Here is a 14,597-nt window from a genome sequence, read left to right on the forward strand (position 1 = left end):
AAAACTAACACATGAAACGTAACCATTAAGGAGAAAATTTAAGTTTAGTTTTGCATTTTTCATTAGTTTTTTAGCTAGTGCGCAGCCATCTTTGTTTGACGACAGTGTGTGACGTCACTGGATTGGTTGGCTGGCTCTGCTGGCAGACAGTGAAAGTGAATGAGAACTACAGACAGAGACGGTGAAAAAATAAACTGTGAAGGCACAGGATCAGAGTTGACACCGGGGAGACGACTGCTGCAATTGCTCCTTCATGTGACTACGAGTTTTACAGTGTTAAAACGTAGAAAAAACTGTTTGTTTTCTTTAAAGCAGAAGTGAGTGGTCCGGTCGTTTTCGCTAATGCTGCGTTCCAGTCAGGCTTTTGAAATCGTAAATTACAGCTTCAAGTCACAACTTACGACTTTGTAGCGTTCCAGGCAACCCACTCGTGTTTTTCCGACCTGTTTTACCGGTGAAAGTCACTATAACGGCCACTCGTAACTTCTGACCGGTGAACTCGTACCAGATCGAACTGGTACCACTTCACGGTCGGAAAAATACGAGTTTCCTTGAACGAACCATAACAGTCCTCGTCCCTACGTCGCCACATTCACAGCGTTCCTTGGCTGCACACACAGCCCTGCATGCCATTCTCTCTCCTCATTGGATAAAAACTGTAGGATACGATAAATGTTTTCTCCTCGGCTTACAGCAGAGCAGAGGGACTGAGAGACCCGTGTTTCAGACCAAACACTCTATGTAAGTGATTGCTGTCGGAAGATATAACTATTTAAGACTTATATTAACACAAATATATCACTTACTTCTGCTTTAAAGCTATGGTCTACATTTTGAAAGAGGATGAGAAAAATTTGAAAAAAGCACCTCTCACACACCCCCGCCCCTCCCCTCTGAGCTCGTATGGCCCGCCCCTCGAGACCTCCTCGCGACACGCCTCCCCCCCTCCCTTCACAGAGCAGAGCGGAGCAAGCAACAAGCCTGCTGCCAGTGTTGCCAGATTGGGCGGGTTCCCGCCCAATTGGGCGTTTTTATAATCTATTGTGCGGGAAAAAATGGGTTTGGGCGGGTGGATAAAAATTGGGCTGGTTTCGGATCAGTTCGGCGGGTTTTTGTATCCGAAACGGGCACTTAAGATCGTTCTTCCTGTGATCCTCTGTTCAGCAGACAGCAGTCTGTCTCACGCACACGCACGCACACACACACACACACACACACACACACACACACACACACACACACACACACACACACACACACAATACAGGCAGACGTGCTCAACTCACAGACACTCCCACTACTTTCAGCTCACGTCACGCACGCTGGCACCGTCCTTCCTCCAACCATGGATGTACTAGATCACGGTGGTGTCAAACTTCTAGCTGAGGATTTGGCAACTTTCCAAACCCTCCTGGCGTTTTTTTCTCTCACCGGCAAGTGCACAGCTGTCTTGTTTTTTTTAAACAACTTTATTATTGCTTTACAAAATAGGCTACACAAACAGTGCATAAAACCCATAGACTGTAAAAAGAAGATAAAACCATATGATGAGCATCATATCAATAACAATTGGTCACAGCCGTCTTCAACAAGTAGCGAGTAAGCGAGTAAGCGCCGCGGCGCCGCGGAGCTCCAGGCCCCGACTCTTCCTGCTCCTCTTCCCCAGACACAGGGCCCTGTCCTGGGTCACCCAGCGCCAAGAGTCTCCCTGTAGCATGAGGCTGTGCTCGGCGCTAGCCCACTAATACCGCCTCGTTACCGGCAGCTGGTGCACAGCGGCGGCATCGGGACTGGCGCCGCCGCTGTGCACCAGCTGCCGGTAACGAGGCGGTGCCAGTACCGTCGTCGCCGTCCCCGGCAACGGGACCGCGGCGACCGCTGGTACGAGCAGCGCCGCCATTAGCAACCATTAGCACAGCCTCATGCTACAGGGAGACTCCTCGCGCTGGGTGACCCAGGACAGGGCCCTGTGTTTGGGGGAGAGGAGCAGGAAGACCGGGGCCTGGAGCTTCGCGGCACCGCAGTGCAGAGACCCAGTCAGGCTGCGGCTGGAAGCGGCTGTGTGTCGGGGAGAGGAGGAAGACCAGAAGCTCAGCAGGGCTGCGGTGTGCAGGGTGCAGACAGAGCACCCCGGTCAGCTGCAGCTGGAAGCAGCTGTGTGTCGGGGAGAGGATCAGGGAGACTCGACGCGACACCGGTACCGGTAATACGGGCAGCAACACATTCTGTGCTTCTGTACTGTGCTTCTCTGAATCCTAGTGGGGCTTTTTTTCGGCAGACTGACCGGGGGTGGAGGGCAGCAGGCACTGAATTGGTGAGCTCATGTGTCTGTGTCTGAGCAGCTCAGAGCGGTTACAAACTACTTGTAGTTTCTAAGCGGAGGGGGTGGGGACGAGGCGGGTCGAGGAGGAGCAGGAGAGACGAGGGGATAGGATGGAGGGTACGAGCCAGTGGGAGCCGGACGGGGCGCTCCGTGCCCATTGGTCAATTTCTATGCAGGCCCACGGCTGATAGACTGAATGGATTTTTTTGGTTCTTTTTGCTATTTATATTGTGTATATCGGACCACAGGACCATAATCACTGTATAAACGATGTTAATAATAATTACCAATGCTCCAAATCGTAGACCATAGCTTTAATTACAGCTAAAAAGGAACCGTACGGCTGCCGCGGCTAGCAGAGCTAACAGCAGAGACTCCTCTGCTAAACTCCGGCTCCAGCGTCTGTGTGATCGTCTCTTACAGCATGTTTACATCCAGAGGATAACTAAGAGTAAGGAAAGTTGATCGTTCACCAGATCAACCGACTACAACCTGACGTTACTCCGTTAGTTTTCAGTTTCGCTGCCTACAGCGCATCCTGCCCCCGACCGCAGGTGAAAATCACCGCGGGGAGAGAGACGTGGAACCACCAGTACACACACACACACACACACACACACACACACACACACACACACACACACACACACACACACACACACACACACACACACACACACACACACACACACACGAATATCTTTGGTTCTCATTCACTTTCACTGTCTTTTTTTTTTTTTTTTTTACTTCAATCTTTATTGAAATTCATCATCAATGACAAACAAATAACATTGACTTGAACATGGGGTATACATTCGATTCAATAAAAGGATTTAAAGGCTTTGTGGAAAAATTAAATAAATAAAAGTGATAGATAAATAATTTAAAAAATCACAATGCAAAAAAAACATACATAAGCATCCAGAGTATGGGGTACAAAACTCCTACTTCACAGAGAGGATTTTAAGGTTTTGTAGAGAGTCACAGTCCGCATGGCTTTCTTGTTTGTCAGTCCTGTTAGTGTTTCAAAGTAGCCTACATCCTCATTTCATTTTCAAATTGGTGGATATTGGGTTTCCTATCAGTCCATTTGCATTTATGAATATAGAATCTGCCATATAATGTAATAAGGTTTAACAAAAATACTTGACTTTGGTCCATATCTTTTTTTTTTTTCAAAAAGAAAAAAAGAATTATAATAATAATAATAATAATATCCCTTTTTTGCAGGTTGATCTTAGTCCCACATAGACATTCAAACATATTTTCAACATCAATCCAAAAAAACTTTACATAGATACAATCATGAAATAAGTGTACAATCGTTTCTGTCTGAACTTTACAAAATACACAGGAATCACAGAGATCGGTCTGTATTTTTTGAGAAAATCGTTCGTTGGATATATTAGGTGCATCATTTTATAATACACATCATTCACTTTATTGTTGATCAAATATTTTTTTATAGTAAATTCATACCATTTTCCAATTAATTCCATCAAAAAGACCATTCCAATAACTTTTGGCACGAGAATTAACAGAGCATTGCAACATATGTCTAAACAGTTTATTATTGCATTTCTTATCTTTAATATTAATGCCATTCAGCAGAATATCAGTCTTCCACATTGGTTGTTCATTAAACACATTGCTGCCTTGTAATAGTCATAAGAAGCATGTTGGTATCGCATCAAACACTATACAATATTCTCGTGCAGGTATTGGAATACCAAGGTCTTTAAAAGTAAGAGTATGAAAGTAATTGACCATTCTCGTTGAGCAATTGTGATATGAACAGAATCTTGTTTCTCACCCAGTTATCAAAAAAGATTGATTTAATTTTATATCTGATGTTTTTATTGTTCCAATTTAAGTGTTTGTGGGGAGAGAAATTATGTTTGTATATAAGAAGCCGACATAAAAGTGCCTGCCTGTGAAAATTAGAAAGCCGAATCGGGAGTTTATTTATGTCAAAATCACAGTTGAGAAGAAACTCTATACCACAGATTTTTTCAAAAATAATATTGGGAAATAAGTACCATAATTTATCTTTATTTTAGATGTAGTGTTTAATCCAGTTCACCTTGAAGACTAGATGAATGAAAATCCAGCATATTTAAACCTCCTTGGCAGTCTGAATTACATAACACACTTCTGTTTAGGTAGTGAGATTTGTTTCTCCATAAAAAGTTGAATAAGGTATCTATTTTTTTTTTCAATTGAGTTGGAAACATCTAATACTTTCGCTGGATAAACAAGACGTGATAAACCCTCAGTTTTGGACAAAAGTACCCGACCTTTGAGTGATAAGTCCCTCATGAGCCACATGTTAAATTTATTTTTAATTTTTGGAATAAGGGGTTGGAAGTCTGACTCTATTCTGTTTGTCTGATTTTTACAAATATTTATTCCTAAATATGTTACTTCCTCTTTAACAGGAATACCTTCAATTTCGGCTGAATGAATATTGCCATCTTTAAGAGGAAAAAGGGTGCACTTTTTAATATTCAAAGTTAGACCTGTCACTTTGGAGAACAGATTAAGACAATTTATGATTTTCTTAATCTGCATTTCGTCCTTTAAAAAGATAGCGGTATCATCAGCCAGCTGGCAACATTTAATTTCTTTACCTAAAATTTGAATACCTTGAAAGGAATCATTATATATATGTAGGGCCATTGTTTGCATGACCAAAAGAAACAAAAAAGGGGCTGCTGGATCTCCTTGTTTTATACCACGAGAGATGTTGAACCTGCGAGTGGTCCCCCATGGAAGTTTAATTGAGCTGTTGCACTCACTATACAAAGTTTGTATTGCCCTTTTAAAGTATTGACCAAACCCAAAAAAAATCTAAGACTTCCAATAGCACCTCGTGCTTTGTCAAAAGCTTTATATGTCTATAAATAAGATGTAACTGTTATCTGTGATGTATTCTTTATAGTCAATCAAATCTAAGATCAAATGAATATTATTGCTTATGTGTCTGCCTTGCATAAAACCAGACTGACCATCGTCTATAAGTGTGTCTAAACAAAACTTTAATCTTCCTGCAAAGATGTGAGACAATAATTTTGCGTCATTGTTAATTAAAGTTATTGGTCTCCAGTTCTCTATCTGTAGCCGATCTTCATTTGGTTTAGGTATCAAGATGATTAAGCTTTGGCCCATTGTTGCAGGGAGCTTACCGATTTCTATGGCCTCCTTAAAGGCATATAATAAAAATTCAGAAATGTGGTCTTGGAATGCCTTATAAAACTCGCTGGTAAGTCCATTGGGATTTATTATCTTTTAAACATCTCATATTATTTTTCAATTTCTTTCAGGGATAAATCTTGATCACAAACATTTTTTTGCGTTTGGTCAACACGTTGTGCCTTGTTATATATAGAAGAAAAAAATGAGATGGGCTATAAATGTCATTTGGTTCAGAATATAAGTTTTTATAAAACTCTTCCACAGCTTTAGAAATTTTTTGAGGGTCTTCAGAGATCTGCTGATCAATTTTGAGCTTATACATGTTATTCAAAGAAGCATTTCTTTTTTCTAGATTATGAAAATATTTGGTGTTTTTTTTCACCGTGTTCCATCCATTTACGCCTGGAATGGATGAATTCATCACGTGCCATATTTTAATATATATTGTCCAATTCAGATTGTAGCTCAGCTAACCTGTTGGTTTCAAACTGAGAGAGTGTGTTATTTTCGTAAATAGAAATTATATCCTTTAGAATTTTCTCTTGTTTAACTATTTTTTCCTTAGCCAGCTCCTTTCCCCTTTTGATTGCCATGTTATGCTATGTTACGAATCAAGAATTTTGTATATTCCCAGTGTTTGCCATATATTCTCTCTTCTTGAGCTTTCTTCCAATTATCATGTATGATTTCTATGACTTTTTCTTTGAAGGACTTATAATACAAAAGCGTATTGTTTAATTTCCAGTAGTCAGAATTACCTTTAACTGGAAGGTTCCTTATATACAATGTCAGAGAAACAATTTTGTGATCCGTGAGTATTGAAGGTTCTATTTTGGTTTCCTTTACTTCATCTATTAGATCATTTGAAATGAGCCAAAAGTCAATCCTGGATCTCTTTGATAAATCTTTGTTATTCCAAGTGAACTGGATTTGAGACAGGTTCCTTAATCTCCATATATCACAACAGTTTAATTGTAAACATAAGTTGTTAAACTCTCCATATGGGCTTCTTAAAGGTCTTTGTGGGTGACAGTCAATTATCGGATCATTGATGCAATTACAGTCACCTCCAAATATCAATTTAGCATTTATGAAGGAGTTTAACAAGACAGTGATTTCTTCTTCAAATTCTTCAAAGAGGATTGTGTTTCTATGACTGCTATTGTACCCATAAACATTTCCCAGAATGAAAATATCATTCATAAATTCAATAACTAAAATTAACCATCTTCCAGAGTTATGAGCAATGCTTGGATTGGAATTACCGGTAGGCCAGTGCAGTGCCATAGAGACATAAATTAGTTATATCAATCGCTCCAGAGGACTTTGATCGCTCTAGAAGGACTTTGACTGGGCCAATGTGGCTCCACCTATGCATGCGCGCTTCCGCGGCCAAGGGACACGCTTCTTCCAATCGTGGATACCTTGGCACTACAACTGTGGCACCCAGAGATCAATGTTCACTGTACAGCTCAGAGGACAGCTCGTTTTTGTGAAATAAGGTAGTTCCTATAGCTAGCTTGTAGTCTACCTTACTACGGAAGGAAAGAGCCATCATTTGTGTTTTAACAACGTATCGCTCACGACTGATCCCGGAGGTTCGAATCTGTGAGTATCTTTCCAACTTTAACGAGGAGAGCGGACAACGCTTCCGCCATCTTGCCCGGAACCCGGCCGGTGTAATGCCGAGAAGTGCCTGCTGCCTCCTATCTCGGCAAGCGGGCACTTATGTAGACACAAAAGACAGAAAATAACAAATGTAACTGTATGATTAGACTACCAATCCAGGTTAAACAAGTTTATTTCTTGGTTATAGTCGTTGTTTCCTCTTCTGTGCCTTCAGATTCAACATGTCTGCCAAGGACACACTGAGGCGCTTTAAAACCAACATTCAGACATGTTTGTGTGGAGACTACAGATTAATCCTCAACAAAGTTCAGGAGAAAGACCTGATAACTCAGCGGGAGTACAACAACCTTAAAAGCATCAACAAGGAGGACGTAGAGGGGCACGTCGTTGAGCTTGTGGATAAGATCATGAATAAAGGAGAAACACGCTGCCAGAATTTCCTGAACCTCCTGCAAACTGACGAGGACATCAAAACAACATTCCCTGAGCTGAAGAACATACAACTGAACGACACCCAGCTTTTACCTAAGACCACCCAAGCATGTTCATCTGAAAACAATGGTACTGTAACATAGCATACATCATTTCCTACAGAAAATTATTGTGTCAACTTAACTTTTAGTTTCACTCTGATTTCCTCAGATGTTTTGTCTCCAGAGAGCAAGACGCAAAAGTGGGTAAGGTCATTATATGATATTCAACACTAAAATATAAATTATAACATGCTGACTTCACTTTGCTTACAACATAGGAACTTAAATTACAGTTACATTATTTTCCCATCATTGTTGCAGCCACGTACTTTTATTTTTTTCAGAGTGACTGTTGAATTTACCCACTGTTTAAGTTGTTTGTTTTATCGCCAATCAAAACTAAATGTTTAGTGCACACAGCATATTTAGTCATGAGCTCTCATTTATGTTAGGTTGTGATTAGAATGAAGAGTGTCATCATATTTATGAAGATGTGAAGCCAGTCCAGAACTATACATATAGTACAACCACAACCATATCAAATTGTAATTAAACAATGGTGTCTCATTTGCTTTTTTTTTTTCGATCTCACCTTTTTACAGTTTTTTTCCCCCTTTAAACATAATACATCTGTTCATTTGTATACAATATTAACAGTGGAAGCACAGTATGAACTCGAACCCCTTCCACCCTGTCAAGCCCTTATTTCCCATATACTGAGACCATACATACATACATTCTCACACTCATGCATTCTTGTATATATGAATACACAAAGGTAAAGAATATATATACATACATACATAATTATACACATGTCTCATTTGCTTTTGTAAGGATTGTGTAATGTTTAGTTAGGTGAACATGTGTTATTACTGTAGTGATCCTGTATTGTCACAAAACATTTGGGAAATTCATCAAAACTCTGTTTATTATTTTTACATTCTCCAAAAGATGCTTGTACTGCTCCAGTGGTGATTTTTATATTTGCCATGTTATGTCAAAGCGCTTGTGAACACAATCACATCCACATCTTCTCTGTTCATTGCAGACTGCACTGGATTTGTTCACTGAAAAGAAAAAGGCTGATATACCGTCAAAGACCAAGCTCTATGAGCTGCATGCCCTACTGAAGGAGGTTGATCTGGCACAGATTGTGCAGAGCTATATGGGTGGTATGAGACTTACACACATGCACGTATGCACAAATACATGTGTTGTAGTACAGTAATAGTTCAGTCAGACAACTCATGTCTGAAGCAAGTTTGACTAATGCAGGGGAGCATACATCAGTCCGACTGCCCAAAAGTCCGACGGCTCATTTCTCCGACTACCCATTCTGCAGTGTTAAGGTTAGGTTTAGGGTAAGGTTAGGGTTAGGGCTACTTAAGTCGGAGAAATGGGAGGTCGGACTAATGGACGCAAAAATAAAGAAATGTATGGTCGGAGAAATGGGTAGTCGGACAGACGTCATGCGCCCGGCCAACGCAGGGGATCATAGAAACAGGGCCCACACGTAGATGCTGGGGAGGTAGTGGGGTTGAGAAACTTCATAGGCAGCCAGAGCAGCAGTTAGCAGCAGCAAGCAACAGCAGCAGAGCAGGAATTATCAGGTAAGCAGAGGGTTTAAATAGTCTGCCCTAATCAGATGAGGGGAGCATGTGACTGACCAGCTGATCAGTATAGGCGCAGCTTGAGTTGTCTGCCTCAACTAGCTCTGTGGGCTTTACAACATTAATTATTACACACAAGGGGGGAGTTATGGGTTAAGACCACTTCCACGTTCAAAAAGCTGCAGTTCTCCGGCGGCCTCTGGGGGCTGGTACCGGAAGTGAGCAACTCTCCATTGACCGCCATGTTAAAATAGCCAACTTTACAGCTTAAAAAAACATATTTACAGCCTGGTACATTTTATTTTTTTGGTCTCTACCAATAGTTTCCACCTTCGTGAACACTGTGGGGATGGATTTTTTGTACCACAACCGTTTTAGTGTTGTTTAGGCGTCATAAATGGGGGGGGGTTACGTTGAGTGACAGGTTCGCAGACAGTTACCGGCCGTTAATTGGTTGCTTCGAGTTCAGTGGGCGGGTTCTCGGCCGGCTAACCGCCGCACCTCTCCAAATAGGAAAGTACACTCCCACAAAAATCCAAGATGGCGCAGTTCAAATGCCCATAGTAGGAACACAAAACAGACTCCCCCAAACCAATGGGTGACGTCACGGGTGCTACATCCGTTCTTTTTACAGTCTGTGATTACACACAAACCTTCTTTCTCACACCCCCAGCCGTTAATAATGAAAACATATGACTGTTAATGACTGCACTACATCTTCAGACACCTCCACCTCTTCTTCACTGCTTTAGAAATTCACTTTCAGGCTGTTGCTTCAGTCCCAGGAATGTAACTTCCACTGTTTTTAATCTTCAGCTTCAGTAGATCGACCGACCAACAGACAGCTGCCCCCTGGTTACAATGAGGTAAACATTCACACAAGCTCAAATACCTTTCAGTCATGTGAAGCCAGTCCAGAACTATAGCTACATATAGTACAACCACAACCATATCAAATTGTAATTAAACAATGGTGTCTCATTTGCTTTTTTTTTTTTTCGATCTCACCTTTTTACAGTTTTTTTCCCCCTTTAAACATAATACATCTGTTCATTTGTATACAATATTAACAGTGGAAGCACAGTATGAACTCGAACCCCTTCCACCCTGTCAAGCCCTTATTTCCCATATACTGAGACCATACATACATACATTCTCACACTCATGCATTCTTGTATATATGAATACACAAAGGTAAAGAATATATATACATACATTCATAATTATACACATGTCTCATTTGCTTTTGTAAGGATTGTGTAATGTTTAGTTAGGTGAACATGTGTTATTACTGTAGTGATCCTGTAGCTGTATTGTCACAAAACATTTGGGAAATTCATCAAAACTCTGTTTATTATTTTTACATTCTCCAAAAGATACTTGTACTGCTCCAGTGGTGATTTTTATATTTGCCATGTTATGTCAAAGCGCTTGTGAACACAATCACATCCACATCTTCTCTGTTCATTGCAGACTGCACTGGATTTGTTCACTGAAAAGAAAAAGGCTGATATACCGTCAAAGACCAAGCTCTATGAGCTGCATGCCCTACTGAAGGAGGTTGATCTGGCACAGATTGTGCAGAGATATATGGGTGGTATGAGACTTACACACATGCACATATGCACAAATACATGTGTTGTAGTACAGTAATAGTTCAGTCAGACAACTCATGTCTGAAGCAAGTTTAGCCAACGCAGGGGATCATAGAAACAGGGCCCACACGTAGATGCTGGGGAGGTGGTGGGATTGAGAAACTAGGCAGCCAGAGCAGCAGTTAGCAGCAGCAAGCAACAGCAGCACAGCAGGAATTATCAGGTAAGCAGAGGGTTTAAATAGTCTGCCCTAATCAGATGAGGGGAGCATGTGACTGACCAGCTGATCAGGATAGGCGCAGCTTGAGTTGTCTACCTCAACTAGCTCTGTGGGCTTTACACACAAAACTTCTTTCTCACACCCCCAGCAGTTAATAATGAAAACATATGACTGTTAATGACTGCACTACATCTTCAGACACATCCACCTCATTGCTTTAGACATTAGCTTTCAGGCTGTTGCTTCAGTCCCAGGAATGTAACTTCCACTGGTTTACAACAATTTTCCTGAAAGGACAAATAAACTCATCATCTCATCTTACTCAGATTCACAACCAGTAGATCGACCGACCAACAGACAGCTGCCCCCTGGTTACGATGAGGTAAATATTCACACAAGATCAAATACCTTTCACTCCTGTGTGCATCCATCTACCAGAACATGAATGTATGTAATTAATGAGTGTGCTCGTGCCCTGTAGATGGACTACTACACTATGAGTCATAAGCCTCGAGGTTTGTGTGTGGTCATCAACAATGAAAAATTCTTGGGATCTGAGCTGAGATACCGAAAAGGAACTCAGGAGGATGCAAGTATGTATTATGGGATCTGGTTTCTGTATGTCAGCCTACTGTTTGTCTGTTAGCTCCAAAGTCCAGCACCGTTAAGAGCTGAGGATGCACAGCAACAACTATAATCAGATATGATATGATGTACAATAAAAAGCAAGCCTGCTGATGTTCTTCAGTTTGTGTCTCTTTTATGTGATACAGAGGCTCTGCGGTCCGTGTTTGAACGCCTCGGCTTTGCAGTGGTGATTTACAATGACCTGCCTGCTGCCAGGATACGGCATGAACTAGGAGAGCTGGGCAGGGGGACTTTTCTGGATCATGATGCCTTGGTGAGTTAAAGCACACGCTTGTGACAGTTGAGGTTTCTGTCACTATGCCTCCAATTGATCATGTGCCCTGGCTACTTGGCCAAGGGGATGTCCCTTTGGGTGACTGGCAAGCGCGCATGACTCTTACCCGGGAGGTGTGGGTTCAATCCCCGCCCGGGTCCTCTTCACCTTGCCACATGCTGATAGAGGATCATCATTAGTGACTGCTGTATACATGTTCATGCTGTAAGGTAATAGTTTAATGTTTTGGTAATAGACCTTTTGGTTTATAACTGTGAGTGAGATCCAGAAGATACACATTTCACAGTATGAGCTCTGCAGTCAGACTCCTCACTCAATAGCACCAGACAGCCTGTGTGATGGTATGAGCTGCACTGGAAACTTAAAAACCATGTCTGCCTCTGATCCCAGGTGGTGTGTGTGCTCTCCCATGGAGAAAAGGAGTGCGTCTTTGGCATCGATGGGAAGAAGGTGACCCTGCGAGAACTGACGCGGCCCTTCACAAGCGGGAATGCCCCCACCTTGGCCGGGAAGCCCAAACTGTTCTTCATCCAGGCGTGCCAGATTGATGGTTCCAACATGCAATGTCATGGAAATTGTTTCCAGGAGGGATTCGTGTCGTGTCCCCCAAGGCCAGAAAAGGGGGACAGACAGACACTTCTGGAGGAGGACGCAGGTCCTGTCCGAGGCGAAATGGTGGCAACCGATGCCGACTTCCTGCTGGGCATGGCCACAGTGCCAGGTTGCAGAACTTTTCGAAACACTTTAACAGGCTCCATCTACATCCAGGAGCTGTGCAGACAGCTGATCAGATCAGCAGAAAGGTGAGACACCATCACACAAACACAAGATTAAAGGTTCAAGACTCACATTACCACACGTCTGTCACAATTTACACAGAAGACAAAACAATAAGGGACAATCAAGTTTTTGAGTCTGTAATACTTCCAACAAACCATAAAGCTGTACAGCTTCTACACAGTGAGCAGGTCAGGACTGACTGAGCCTTGTCATGGCTCTGCCTCTGAACAGTACAGAGACTTCCTGAGGATTAGACCGGCACAGTCTCACTGAGACATCCGACCTGTTTCCAACCCAATCCGACAGACAGATTAAAATGTTTGACTTGATAAAAGATTTTCATAAAAGAAGCATCAACTTTTCATAGAGGCATATACACTGGTAGACCACTCAATAAACAACATGGGTCAAATATTAGTTTGTTGCAAATTACTGAAAGATTATTCTGTTGGACGATTTCTAACATCCTGGCACTGAACGAAAAGGAGGAACAGGAGGCTGCCTCTCTGTCTTTATAACCAAGCTGGACTTTTATTTGACCTGTCAGAACTTGTCAGAACTTATTCATTCTTAATTAATTTGGCTTGTGTGCCCTGCCCTGCCCTGCCCTGCATCAACTTTATATGAAACTATGTGCAATAAGAAAAAGGTGCACATTGCCAGTTTGTTCTTCTGTTTGCCTTCCTCCAATGTACTTTATAATGATAACATGTTTGGGGTTGCCATAAAATAAATAGAGACTTTTGGTTTTGAGCTGCTGGTGGGATAAGTCTGCAGCTCCAGTAAGATGTATCATTAGTAATGAGTTTGTGATGTTTTCTGTGCAGCTCGGACCTGGACGACATCCTCACCGTTCTGACGCGCGTCAACAGGGAGGTCACAAAAGGAGAATACAGGACATACAAACAGATGCCTCAGCCCCAATACACTCTGACCAAGAAGCTCATCCTCAAATTTGTGTGAGCTGACCGGGACTAAGTGCAAATGATGTGCCATATTTTCTAGTGTGTGCATGCCTGGCTGAAAGTGTGTGTGTTTAATGTCTTTTTATGTGTATTTGTAATTTCCCTGAAAAACTGTTGTGGGTTAATTTGGAAAAAACAAAAGAAAAAAAAATGTTAGATGTTTTTTCAGGTCTTTTATGAAAGGTCTTTTATTTTTATGAAGTCATCAATTTTGTCCAATTTTTTTTTTCTTTCTTTGTTGTGGTATGCCGGTGTCACAGACCTTAACTCAACTGTTGTAGAATCATGAGTCAAGTCACCTTTAACATTGAATCAATTTATTCAATCAAGCAACTAAGATTTCTTCCCTCAAATGTATTAGTGTGAATGCTTTCAGCATATATATTGTTGTTCCTCTCCGCCATTTTGTTTAAACGTATTATTATTCTTACGTCTTCTGCTCTTTTTTAGCCATTAAATAGTCCTTCATACTTTGTGCTATTTCAACAATTCATATATCAAAACTTTCAGCTTTTTCGCGACATTATTGCTATGACTTTTCTCTTTTCAACTGTTCATACTTTTTCAAATATTCAAATAGTTGTGATTTTTTTGTCCCATAGAGAATACATTGAAACTTCATTGAAAAGTCTTCAAACTCTTAAAATCGTCTTACTTCTTTGAACCTCTAAAACTTCAGCATACTTTCTCCCACAGACTTAATTTGACTTTTAAACTGTTGACAAACTTTTAATTTATTCCTGTATGACTCATCTTATTGATAACTTCAACAGTTTCAGATATTTGGCTGTTTTAAAATCATTAAAAATCTTGACAAAATCCAACTTTATAATGGTTGTGTATTGCGTCTAACGAGCAGAGCTTAGAGTGCGTGACATCATC

The sequence above is a fragment of the Trachurus trachurus genome (assembly GCF_905171665.1).
Source record: "Trachurus trachurus genome assembly, chromosome: 9".
Classification (NCBI taxonomy): Eukaryota; Metazoa; Chordata; class Actinopteri; order Carangiformes; family Carangidae; genus Trachurus; species Trachurus trachurus.